The 14,338-nt window shown below is 37.5% G+C and overlaps 1 long non-coding RNA gene across 1 annotated transcript in view; it reads right to left on the bottom strand.

The window, feature by feature from the left end:
* The window catches only part of LOC143669928 (uncharacterized), a 47,014-nt gene extending 33,355 nt beyond the window's left edge, over positions 1-13,659 (bottom strand). The window contains exon 1 of the long non-coding RNA XR_013169129.1: positions 13,392-13,659. This is a non-coding gene — a long non-coding RNA (uncharacterized LOC143669928). The remainder of the gene's footprint in view (positions 1-13,391) is intronic.
* Positions 13,660-14,338: the final 679 nt, after the last annotated feature.

Genomic DNA, 14,338 nt, shown 5'->3' with positions numbered 1-14,338 from the left:
GTCCTTTCCTCAACACGCAGGCAAACTGCCTTTCTCATTTTGAATTGTATTTCACAGGGTATCACCCTGCCTTTGGAATTTACATTAATTTACCTTCTCCCATCTTTTTCCAGTAATGCTCTTCGTCCTCACAAGGATGCTATAGCTAACCAAATAAAGGGGAAAAAAATAATGAAAGAAAGATAAAAACAGGGAGCAGAAAGCTTGCAATTTTTTTAAAAAAATCCTCCCAGTCATATTTTAATAGGTAAATAAGATGAATCAAGTCTTATGATTTAGTGCAAGACTTTGTACACCCCGAATCTTTTTCAGGGCATTGGTTTTATAGCTCAAACTTACGAGCAAAATCCATTCCTCTTTTTCCAAATTTTAGAGGCAACTTGTTTTTGGTTCCTCTTACATTCAACACCTGGGAGCGGAAACATTTTGCTATGAGAATTGTTTATTTCCTGTCTACTTCAATAAATGCTTTTTTTAGAAAAGATTTGCGCAAGAGGCTGTGTGCAAATTTACTGAAATTGTGTGGAAGTACCTTCCCTTAGACATTTCTAAAGAGAGTAGAATGTTCTCCTCCAGGGCCATGCAATGGGTTAAGAAACTAAAACACTCACCCTCTCCCCACACAAGCCCTCTTTTCTCTGACTGTGATTTACTGTGTTACTAATTAACATGAGCACCTGGAACCAACTCATGCTTCTCCCTCAGATCAGACACAACCTACATAGATCAACTACCTCTAAGAAACCTAGCAACTCACACAGGTTCTGGCTCAGAAACTGGTAAATAACAGTAATGATGATGACAGGAATCTTTGGCTTTTTAAGCCATAAACTTAGCTCAAGAATTTTGATTCATAGTTGGATATGAAATACTCTGTGAATCTTGATTAGCAGGTGGTCCCGTCAGGTAGATGAATTTCTTACACTTTCTCCATAGTCACTCACAGTTCATTTACCCTTCAGAATTTTTAAGTAAGGGTTTGGAGCTTCAATATGTTTGGGTTTTAGATCCTGGAAGGAATTTTTTGGCACTCTCTATTGAGTGATTTATGGGCTGCTCCCATTGGATAATTTGTTTTACGCATGTGTGACAGCACCTATATTGGACTTCTGCTTTGGAAATGCTTGTTCCAAATTTGCATGTGTTGGTCCTTCTGGACCCTGCAATTTTACATTTGAATTACCAAAAAAAAAGACTTCCTCAAGAGACATTACACTAAATCCTAGGGAAAGATATCACAAGATCTTTCCCCTCCTGTTTCCTTTAGGAGTAATCATTAAGAAAACAAAAAGTGGGGACACCGATGTTAAGATTGGCAGGGAAATACCCAGCTAAAATAACTTGGAAATATGTTGGAAAATTTTTTTCAGGAGCACATGCATGGAGAAAAGTTAATTAATATAAGAGTTTCTGAGGCCTCCCATAAGCAAGAAAGTGGCAAACTCCACTAAGGTATCTGGTTAGAGTTTGCCTCTTTGATGACAGTGGGCTGGGTACTAGTGGCTCTTCTAGTTCTGAGAATGAACATTATGTGTGTGAAACAGAAAGTACTGCAAATAAACCATCTCCAAACTATCCCAAAGGTAGCAATGTTGCAGCATCAGCCCTATTAGAATAACTGTCAGTCATCTTCTAGGACAGTGTCAAACAAGTTAGATGACAGAGAATGATACCAGTCTCAATGGCTTAGAATTTTAGAGTTGGAAGAGGGCAGACATATTTCACTGGGTTGTAGACAGACTGTTGAGTCCATTCAATGTGCCACCCCTACCAGGGATTAAGATAATGTCGTCTCGATTTTTCACCATTAACTGGGAACCTAGAAGGGTGAAGGGCTAAGCCAGAGTGCAATAATCAGAATATCAGTGCTAGCATGTCCAGCAGCATGGTTTTTCAAATGGAACCCCTGGATTTGCACAGAATTGAGTTTGGCTCATTAATATAGTTCTTAGTCTAGGATAACAATTGCTTTTGAAGTGGCCCATCACCATGCCTGGTGTCATGGGAGATACAAATATGTCCAGAACCTGTTAAGGGCAACTATTAATCTGGCTGCTCTTACAGGGGGCACTGTCAGGGTCCTCAGTTAGTGTTCTTGCAGCAGACATATATATGGCACATTAAAAACAGTTTAGCCCGAGAGAGTGTAATGAAGAAACACAGTTGAGGGAACCATTGAGGTATGTTGAAGTGCTCTTAGACTAGCATCAGCTGGAACCCATTACCCCTCTAAGCTGAAAGGGAGTGGCTTTATGGGAGCCCTGGAAAAGGGATGTCTGGCAAGTCCTTTTGCCACAGAGGATGAAGCTACTGCCAAACTGCAGTGGGGCTGGAAGGGAAGACTGGGATACCTACACAGCCTCTTTCCCTTCTCAGCATATAGTATAGGCCCTCTTTAGCCCAAACTTAATGGGAAGCAGTAGGTAAGGGGGCCCTGGTGATGCAGTTTATAGAAGGTAATCTCCCCATTTAGGCACAGAGCAGGACAGAAATGGGATGGGAAATGGACTGGGGTTGAAGGGAAGACAAACAGAAAACTTTAGGCATGGGCAACTAAAAATGAAGTTAGCTTCTCCTTTGTATGAGATTGGAATCATAGGTTTCTGTAAGGTGAATCCATTAGAGCCACTTACAGATATCACTTGGTGGGAATGTGGTGGGGGAGAGAACAACAAGGAAGCTTCTTATAGCCAGAAATATATAGATCCTAACATAAACCTTCATATGAAAATCTGTTTTCTGTGCTAATTTACAAAAGGGACTGCAGGCTTCTCAAAGAGGAACTAACCAAGATAACAGGGGGTAGCAGCTGGCAAAGAAGGCTGAAAACATGGCCTTCTTGGAGGTTCCCATAAGACAGCTGATTTCTGCACCCAGCAGTGGACTTGAGGGAGCAATGGCTGAGTACAGAAATGGGAATCAGAAGTGAGGAGACATTGGCACTTAGTGTACATCACTGCTATGCACTGGGCAGGGGCCTGCAGTGCAAGGGCATCTGGCTTCAGTGGACAAATACCCATCAACCTGGCATAACCTTTCATCACCTGCAAAGGCAAGTGGTAACAAGAAATAACAATTGGAAGCCAATCAGATTCTGGTTCTCTCTTCTCTGCATGTATACCATATGCTGAAGAAGTGGCTTTCTTCAGCCTTAAGGAGCCTAACAGCTTAGATAGGAAGACCAGACTTACACAGAGAAGGATACAAGTGGGTAAACAAAATTGGCGTTATGTGCAAGAGGATTTCAGGAGCTGAGAGGTTGCCATAGATGCTCACAGAAGGCTCCTGGAGGCTGGGACTGGAACTAAGCCCAACAGGATGAAAATTGTTTAGAGAGGCAGAGAAAGCCACATTCCAAGCAAAGGTTCCCTAGGTGGGAATGCATAAGACAGGCTGGAAAGATGATGAGTAACTCATCTGGCTAGAGGAGAGTACACTGAATATATTTGAGTGCGGAGAAGTGATGAAAGCGGTGTTTAAAGAAAATCATTTTGGTCATGGGGTGCCAGATGGATTGCATTGGGGAGCAACTGCAGGTAAGGCGACAAATTAGGAAACTATTCTAGCTAGAAAATTGTTCAGGCAATGAAGTGAAAAGGTCTTAGACTAGGGTTACGACAGAGAGAATAGGACGGTGGTCAGATGCAAGAGATGTTGGTAAGGCATGACTAACAGGCCTGATGATAATTGAAAGTGGAAAGTTGAGAAGAGGACTCAATTATGAATATGAGGTCTGCAGTCATAAGACTCAAAAAATGATGATGTCATAAAGATATGTGACAAAAGGGGGGGCATGGTGGTTAATGCTTTAGAAAATAAGTAAGATGAACTTCAGTTTTTAGTAAGTTGTTTGGGATGATATTCATTACAGATGTCCTCCTGCAGACTAACTTCCACCTGCGTTCAAGAACTTATTAAATGACATTATTCTCCACCATTTTCTAAAACCCCAAACCTAAGAATCAACCTCATGAATTCTTTCTCTATTACTTCCCAAATTAATTACCCTCCAAGTTCTATTGAATTTACTTTTATTACCTCTCAACTCCGCTCATTTTCCCAATCGCATATTCTTTACCTTAGTTGAGAGTTTATCTCCCAAATGGTGGCCTGTTCCACTTCAATCACTTTTCACAAAGAAGCCAGAATATTCTTTTTAAATTAAAAATATGATCCAGCCTCTGGTCAGTATATACCTGTAGTGGTCCCTTTGGATTGAAAATCTGATGCATTAGCCAAACATAAAAATATTTTCGTAATTGGCCCCCATTTTACTCTCTGTCCCCGTTTCTCTACTTCACATTCAATATCCCAACTGTTTTGAGCTGTTTACATTTTCCTGAATGTGTCATGCATTGACCTCCCTCTTTCTGCTTCCACAGTGCACCATTCTTCAGAATTAATGTCAAAATTTACCTACTTTAGGGAGTCTTTACTGACCTCCCATGTCCAGTTTGCATAGCTCTTTGTGTTCCCTTAATGCTTTACTTAACCCCATCGTGTCCTATATCACTGTCAATTGCTTCTAATCTAGACCTAAATGCCTAACTATTAAAATAGTATTTGTTTGATGAATGGATAAATCTTTTATAGACATGGTTTTATTAATACTTACAGTCAATTCAACAAGCTGGCATTGAGTACCCACTATTTGCTTTGCCTTGTCCTAGAGAACGCATACACAATGGTGAATACACTCCTGGCAACAGGAAATGCACAATCTAGTATTATAGAGCCAGTGATAAATCAGCAAATGTATTACACAATGAAAGTGTGCAGTAGTATTATTGGAGAGGCAGAATAGTGCAATGGAATAAAACTTTTACTTTAAACTTAGATGGAGGATCAAATTCATTCTCAACTTTTAAATATGGTCTTGAATAAGAAACTCAATCTCTTGAACCTCAGTCCTTTTATTTACAATGAGGATACAAATTCTATTTTTAATCTGGCTATGATTAAATAACAACTCTTGGTTGTCTTACACTAGGTGTTCAATAACTGCCACTTCCTTCCCTGCATATATATTATTATCGTTTTTAGCTTTCATTTCTTTGGGACTTACAATATCTGTAGACACATCTTGTTGAAGTATAGCAATGGGCTGGGGAGATATGCAGCAGAATTTAATCCCAGAAAATGATTCAGATTTTTTCTGAATATTTTGAGCAGAAGAATGAAGGAGTCCCTGAGATATGAGGATGATACCACTGGAGAAGAGAGAAGCATCCAAAATTTGAGACTGGGAGATTGAAACTACCTCTGTAGTCAGTGGTTGGCATGTTGGCCTATGGCTGATGTCAGCCTACACACACGAAAAGCATAATAATTAAAAAGTTCACAGCTGTTTTCCAGCCATGGCTAATTTGGTGCTCCACTTCCATTCACACCTCTATGACAGTCTCTCCTTCCCACCAACCAGCTCAAAGGACCTCAGTGTAAATGACCCATCAGCAAGAGCAAGAGCAGAGCAAGACTGAAATGGCACCCTTGATTCTCGTTAACTAAATACCTTCAGGGCATCTTTCCTTTTTCTTTATTCCAGCAGCTATTTTCCTGCCCCTCAATGATCAACAATCTGAGATCTCACTGTTATACTGAAATTAAAAAACAAACAAACAGCAAAAATTCTATTCTGAAAGTCCAGCCATCCCCCATTTGCTTCAGTGCATGTTCTGTGTTCATGTCCCATTCTCCCAGTTGCCACCAGGGTTTTAGGGTTTTAGCATAGTGTTGGGTTATCACTCATAGGTGGCAACTGCAAACACTGACTACAAAATGATAAAATGAGAATATGGACAAGGTGAAGCAAAAATTATTAAAAGCAAAGAAAGAAAGAAGAAAAATGGATTGCATTTGCAATAACATGGTTGTCTATGTAGAAAATCCCAAGGAATGTATAAGATGAGAATTAATATATGAATTTAGCAAGGTCCAGAATACAAAGTTAAAACACTAAAATTGATCGTATTTTATATATTAGCAGTAAACAATTAGAAAATTAAATTTAAAATTTCTATTTGGAAGAGTACCTGAAAACAAAAAAATAATTTCTACACATATATTTAACAAAAGACATGTGAGAACTCCTCACTGAAAACTACAGAACATTGATGAAAGAAATGAAAGAAGAATCACATAAATGGAGAAATAAACCTGTTCATAGGTTGAAAACTTCTATCTAAATTGATCTATGGATTCAAGGCAATCCCAAATGAAAATTCCAGCAGGTGTTTTCATTGAAATTAAGATGATTCTAAAATTTATTTAGAAAGTCAATGAATCTAGTGTTTTTCTAAAGCAATTCTGAAAAAGAAGAGTAAGAGCTCACAACTGCCCACAATAATAAAGATAGTGTAATTTTGGTGGAAAGACAGATATTTGGGACAACAACACAGAGTAGAGCACAGAAGTAGATCTACACAGGTGTGGCCAATTGACTTTCAACAAAGGTGGCAAGGAAATTCAATGCTGCTGGGTACACTGGATATATGCATACAAAATAAGCAAATAAACAACAATTTCAATCCTTATCGCAAACTATCAAAACGAGTTAACTAAAAAAGATCATAGACCTAAATATAAAACTAAAACTATAAAATTTCTAGAAGAAAACACTGGAGAAATTCTAGTGACTTTGGGTTTTATGAAGATTTTTTAAATAAGACACACAAAGAATGAGCTGTTAAACATCAGTAAATTAGACTTTACCAAAATTTATAACTTGTACTCTTTGAAGGACATTGTTAAGAAAATTTAAAGAAAACAAAAACCACAGACTTGGAGAAAATGCTTGAAAAGAATATAGTTAACAAAGTATGTGCATCCAGACTATATAAAGAACTCTTACAACTGAATAAGAAGACAATCCCACAGAAAAATGGACAAAAGATTTGAACAGACATTTCACTAAAGAAGGTATATGTTTTAGTTTGCTGAAGCTGCCAGAATTGTAATATACCAGAAGAGGAATGGCTTTCATAAAGGCTATTTATTAAGTTGCAAGTTTACAGTTCTAAGGCCATGAAAACATCTACATTAAGGTATCCAGAGAAAGATACCATAATTCCAGAGAAAGAGCTAATGAAGGTCAGGGTTTTTCTTTCAGCTGGGAGGGCACATGGTGAAGTCTGCTAGTTTTCTCTCTTCATTTCATAAGACTTCCCCGGGCGCATTTTCCTTCTGCCCCAAAGGTGTCTGGCTGTGTATGTTCTCTTGGTACTGGTAGCTCTGTTGGTTCTGAAGCTTTTTCTAAAGTGGTTCCCTCTTAAAGGGCCCCAGTAAGCAGCCCCATCTTGAATGCGTGGAGACACGTCTCCATGGAAACAATCCAATCAAAAGTTACTACCCACAATTGGGTGGGTCACATCTCCTTGGAAACAATCAAAAAGATTCCACCCAGCAATATTGAATGAGGATTAAAGAAATGGCCTTTTTGAGATAATACTAGCTTCAAACTGGCACAGTGTGTATTTAAAAAAAAGTTCTATAAATGGCATGAAATTAAATAAATCACATTAGTAATCAGGGAAATGGACATTAAAACTATAATGAAATAGCAGAGTGTATCATTAGAATGACAATAATTAAAAAGATGGACAATATCCAAAATTAGTGAGGATTTCAAGCACCTTAAACTCTCAAATATTGCTAGCATGAATGTAAAATCATACAATTACTTTGAAAACACACTTTGTTAATTTCTTATAAAGTTAAACATATGACCCAGCCATTCCACTTCCATGTATTTACACAAAGGAAATGAAAACACATGTCCAACCAAAATTTGTACACAACATTTATAGCAAGTTTGTGCACTGCAGCCAAAAAATGGAGAACAGTCCAGATGTTCATCAACAGGTGATGGATAAACAAAAGTGGCACACTCATACAATGGAATATTATTCAACTATAAAAAGAAACAAACTACTAATATACACCACAAAACAGATGAATGCCAAAATAATTATGTTGTGTCTACAAAGCCGGACATACGAGGATGACTTTATTTATATAAAATTCTGGAAAATGCAAAAAATAGCAATGACATAATAGCATATCAATGCTGACTGGGACCAAGGGTGGAGGGAGATAGGGACAGAAAAGTGGCAAGAAGAAATTTTGGAGGGTGACAGAAATATTCTCTATCTTAATTATGGCAGTGGCTTCACAGCTGCACACATTGAAGTGTATGCTGTAAATGAATGAAGGATATTTATGTAAATTATATCTCAATAAAGTTGATTTTTTAACTTTAAACAAGTAAAGGAAGTGTAGCCCAATGCTATGTCTCAATAAGCTAATCTCTGGAGTTTGGACTCAAATTTCCTAAATAATATCAGTTACCTCACCATTCCACATCTACCTGCCTAAACATGGAGCCATGGAGTCAGTTAAATAAGTTTGTTTCCTTTGACCTGGTGAGAATTTTCTTCAGGCAGGGAATTCTCTAAAGCTGCAATTAGCCTGACCCTATAAATTGTGACTCCAATGTCAGTCAAAATAATTCTTCCCAATCCCAAGAAGGTAATCTAGCATCCAGAAAAGTTTCCTCTTGTTGTCATTTACCTACCCAGTTCTATTGTTCCGACTCGCTGATGACTGATATTTGTGTATAGGATCTGAGTCCTGCCACTTTCAAGTGTCAAAAGTGTTTGCTAACTTGGAGAAAGGTCAACTATAGTTGGAACAGGGGACCTTGTTAACTTCTCTCTCCTACTGAAGACAAGCCCATATTGCTTCTGAGCTAGGGCATTGGAATCCTGAAATTTTTTGTTGAATGTGATCATATTTAATTCTGGCCAGTTGCCCTCTGGTCAGAAAGTGTAATTAGAGGGACTGCAGATGGTACTGGCAAGGTTTCCAGAAGCAGTAGAAACCAGCAGCTGACTGCACAGCTATGTGAAATTTAAAACTGTTTCAAGATATGTACCATATGCCCACATAAGAATACATCAGGAAACATGGTGAGCTCTTCGCATTACATGGGTATGAGATGCTATGGGACATGGGTAAGGAAGAATCAGAGAAATAGGTTGGAAAGGAAGAGAGAGAACACAAATCAAAATCTTAACTCAGGATACTTGGTTCCCAGACTTAATACGGTGTAGTTTGGTTAAGAAAACATATGCAAGACATAAAACTCAAAGAAGACTCTTCATCAAAGGAAGAATGAGTAAGGATGACAATATCTCTTTTCTAGGTGTCCTGTTTAAAATTAGGGAGAGAAAGACAACATTAATCTTTTTATGACAAGACTAAAGTCTTTGTTGTAAGTCAATAGCAGGAACATACAATAATCTTGTTTTCATTTTATGACGGTTGCAGAGATGCATAATGTAGTAGGAGCAAGAAGAATGATTCTGGAAGAAATTAGCAATAAGAGGTAGAACTTGTAGAGAAATGAAAGAGCAAAGGAAATCTTTAAAATGACAAAAAGATATTTGAATGTATCCATGGTGTATGACACAGCAGTTGAGATACATATTGGGATAAATGACCTTTCAAAGTCCCTCCACATGGGTTCCTAGATGTGTTTTTGTTGAACAGCTTTAAGGGATTATTTAAAGGGAACCTAATTATGAGAGATAAAGCATAAAACTCTTAGAAGAAGTTGAGTAAACACTTCTAACTCGATGCCAAGAAAAAAATAAAACTGAAAACCTTTTCATCAGTGTCCTAAATATCGGAACAATATGATTTCAGTTTTCATCCAAATGTCTGGCATTTTGTTGGGTCAGACTGCTTTCTTGTTTCCTGAGCCATTACGAGCCTCTCTTTCTGGTTGTGTAAGGCAATATGACTCCTTAATGAACTAAGGAATGAGCCTAGATTTTACACTTTCAGTGGTCTTTGTCCCAGGTCAGAAAAAAGTTTTCTACAAAAAGAATTAGTAGTCAAAAGCCCTTAACAGAGTTGCCTTATCTGAGGGAGACTTACACTAATGGTAAGTAAATGTAGACCTGCCCTAGACCTGCCTGTTCTAGGAGATGTTGGAGTTTTTTAAGTAATAGTGATTATGCATTGCTCCCTTCTGAATTTAGAAACAAATCAGTAATACATGAGAAAAGGGTCAAGACAGGAACACTGGGAGTGACAGAGAATGGTTCCCCCAGCTATTGTCAAAGGAAATTGTCAAAAGAAATATTCCTTTGGCTCAGGTTGGATTTCAAAAGACATTTCTCTAAGTGAAAGTTAATATTAAATTAGAGTTCTGAGAGTGAACTGAATTGCTTAAAAACTGTAAGCTGAAACCATCTCTTCAGAATAGCAAAATTGGAAACCATCTCTTAATACGACATCTTTAACTTAAATCATTTTAAAGGACCAACATCACACTTTTTAATATTCTGTTATTATTAATTCTATCCAAAACACATTTCTCACAGGTTCTTTGCACATTGTTAAGTGTTCAAAAAGTGTAGACTCATGTTTTTAAGTGAGCAGAGTTTTTCAAGGGTAATATCGTATCACTTGCTTTCATTATATGATAAGTGGTAGGAGAGCGCCAAGATGACCCAGAATCCATAGGTCAGTCTACAGAATTTCTTGAATTTTGGTATCCAGCTCCATTTTGTAGTGACCCTTTCTAACTTATATCCCAATTTATAGGTTTATTCCTGTTTCTGTATCATTTATTTACATTTCTTTATCAACGTCTCACAGAGTTGACTTGCAACAAAGGATTGTTGAATAAATGAATTGTTGAACAATAATCCTTAAATTGTACTATACTCAAGTTACTAGGAAATAAAAAGATGAAAACCCATTGTAAAAACCCTTAGGCAGTGGGTTGTTGTTGTTGTTTCCAGATTAATTTTTCACCTCTCAATTCTTTCTATCATCTTTTTTTCCAAAAATAGCTGGAATCCATTGCTTAGTTTTCCTTAGAGTTTTCTCAATTAAGCTTCCTCCAAAGCCCAGTGCTTTTTTCAAATGATCACTGTAAATTCATCTACATACCTGGGAACCTTGTTTGAGGAACAAATTCACAGTTAAATATTCACGGAAAGTTCAGTAGCCACTTTTTCCTTAAGTACCCTAATCCACAGTCTTTTCCTTCTTTAAGCAGTACAGAATTTGAAGATCTGTAACAATTTGGGATGTTGGATCATGTGCTGCTCAACTACTAAGTACCTAGGGTATTGTTTTCACTGTTTATCATATCACCCAAAGAAGGAAGAGAATGTTGAACACTTCCTGAGAATAATTAGTGGTTGATTCATTGTGCTTGGAATGCATAATGGTGTGAATTCCAGAGATGTAACTATCCTTGTCAGGGAGAAATTGTGCAAGTCTTACTCAAGAAAATATCTCTGGATATCATAATGATCCTGAGTGCTGTTCTAGATTTAAAGCCCACTCTGAAATTCAACCCTAAGCACAAATAGTTGAATAGATAGGCAAAGATACTGACAAAGAAAAAACTACCATACTGAGTATGCATTAATAAAAACTCCACATATCTTCCTTTGCAGATGTAGTTTTTGGCAATAATTCTAATTCTGGTTCTGATATTCATTAGATTATATGACCTTGGGTGAATCAATAGCCTGTATAATACCTTAAAAAGTTGCTTTTGAGATTAAATAAATTCAAAGATGTGAGACATTTAGCATTGTGTCTGGCATACTAAAGCCATACATTAAATACTAGTTTTCTTTATTTTGCAATAACCTCTCCACATGTAGCAATTTAAACATATTTTGCACAGAACTTGGAATTTTATATCAACTTTGGGAAAATATACTTTAATATTTGTGTTTTAAGAGCAGTGTGAAAGAATTTACCCCAGTAGACACACCCCGGGTACATAGTGAACACAAGCATATAACATTGTGTGAAAATCATGACCAAAGGTCTTTTGTAAGTCTTGAGCCTATGTAAGTATTCCCACACTGAAATACACAACTTTCTGTTCTGCTTTAGCTGATCAAAGTGTTTGGAGGTTGATATAAGTATGCAGAATACTTTAAGTTCTTGAGTGGTCATGGCTATCAAAAGAAAATTATTGTCTGTATTACATACCTTCTAATAGCATACTTAAGAATGAAAGTACATTTGGATATATTTCAATGAAGAAAAAAAAGCTTCTCTATAAAATGAGGATTCTACCAGTTCTTCTGAGATCTTTCTGCATACATTCAGTGGGATTTTTTTTTTTTTGCCAGATTTTTGGCTTGAGAAACTGAGGTTAATAATGGGACAAGGAAAGTGTTTCTTCAGACTTTTCATTTTTTCCTGGACATAAAGGGTTGTAATTGTGTACTTTTAAAGCTCTAATCATTGTGGGTAAATGATGACATGGCTAAACGTTAGGTGGAACCAACAGGGATGTCTCTTTGGTTATGGCCAGGGTTTAAGGAGTAAAGGCTTCTAAGAAAATGCCTCCTAAAAACCATGAAGTGTTTCTCACTCCTTCAGACTGGCCCATGAGTCAAGAATCCATCTGTTCCATGAGCCAAGTGTCCATTTACAGAATGGTCCCATTCTGAAGGAAAGGACCATTGTAGATGGGATCGTTGGAGCTGATGCCGTCAGTTGCCTCCATACTTATTTCCATCTACCTCCTTCAATACTCACAGAATTTGACACCAATCAGAAAAACTAAAAATACCTAAAATTTATATTCAGGGCCTTCCACTGTGCTAGTGCATGGAACTATAGTTTCAATCCACCCAAGAGAAAAGTTGCCAACAGCCTCAATCCTGCCCCCAACAGGGATTTGGTAGTTGAGATTTATAGGCACAATAGTACCTTAAGACTGCAGGATACACTTGGCTGGAAAGTGCCATCTGCTAGACAGGCAAGGAAAGCACAGATCTGGGGAAGTTTGGCATTTTTCCAAGTCTCCTCTACAGGACATTTTGGAATTGATCTATGCCCCCTTCATGAGTCCCTGGCCCTCTTACTTATGGGAAATACTACTTGGAAAAGTACTCTCCGGGGTGACTCTCCTCCCATAATTTGCCCTCCAGGCAGAAACAGCTAGAGACAATGAAAGGAGTGTTGAAAAATTATAGAGACAAATTGAAACCAAGTTGAACAGATCAGCATTCTCAGAGAAGGAATAGGGAAAAGAAAGCTTTCTCCTGAGGGTAAAACAACTGCAAAAGTAGTGCATTCTCAAAAATTGTACCATGTATCGAGGGGAAGAATCACATCACAAAGAGCTGGAAAAATCTGAACATGAGCTATACTAAAGGTCTATAATAAGTTGAAATGAGTGTCAAAGAAATGCCTTAAAGTCAACTGTTTTTGTTTGTTAATACTGCTGAAAAATGCAATATACCAGAAATGGGTACGCTTTTATAAAAAGAACTTATTAACTTACAAGTTTACAGTTCTAAGGCTATAAAAATGTCCAAACTAAGGCATCCAGATAAGGATACCTTGACTTGAGAAAAGGCTGATGACCTTCAAGGTTTCTCTGTCAGCTGGGAAGTTACATAGTGATGTATGCTGGCTTTCTCTCCTGGCTTCTCATTTCAAACAAATTCTCTGGGAGTGTTTTCTTTCTTCATCTCCTAATGTCTCTGTCTATGTCAGCTCTGAGCTCTTTCTAAAATGGTTCCTTCTCAAAGGACTCCACTTTGAATGGGTGGGGACCCATCTCCATGGAAACCACTTAATCAAAAGATCCCACCCACAATTGTGGGGGGTCACATCTCCACAGAAACAACCTAATCAAAAGGTTCCACCCTAAACAATATTGAATCAGGACTAAAGAACATAGTGTTTCTGGGGTACATGACAGTTTCAAACCAGCACATGCAACCAACATGAATTCCCTAGGCAAGAGAAAGAAACTGACCTCCAGGGTAAACCCATCAAGATACTCAGATGGCTAAATGCCAGCAAAAAGTTAAAGTCATACTAAGAAACAGGAAGATATGACCCAAAGGAACAAATTAAAACTTCAAAGAAGACACAGAATTTGAAACAACTAATCAAGGATATTTAAACAATTTCCTAAATCTATTCAAGGAAATGAAGGAAAATATAGCTAAAGCGATAAAAGATTTTAAGAAGACATTGCATAAGCAGAAAGAAGAATGTGTCCCAACATAAAAGAGATCAGGAGCATATGGCTTCACAGGTGAATTCTACTAATCATTCCAACAAGATCTAATACCAATCTTGCTCAAACTCTTACAAAAATATTAAAGATCAGAGAACACTATCTAACTCATTCCATGAAGCCAACATCCATTACCCTAATACCAAAGCCAGATAAAGATATTACCAGAAAAGAAAATTAACAATCAATTTCTTTAATGAATATAGATGCAAAACTCCTCAAAAAAAATTCTTGCAAATTGAATCCAATGGCACCTTA

Source organism: Tamandua tetradactyla, chromosome 26 (genome assembly GCF_023851605.1).
Source record: "Tamandua tetradactyla isolate mTamTet1 chromosome 26, mTamTet1.pri, whole genome shotgun sequence".
NCBI classification, from domain to species: Eukaryota; Metazoa; Chordata; class Mammalia; order Pilosa; family Myrmecophagidae; genus Tamandua; species Tamandua tetradactyla.
This window is presented reverse-complemented; position numbering and strand designations above follow the sequence as displayed.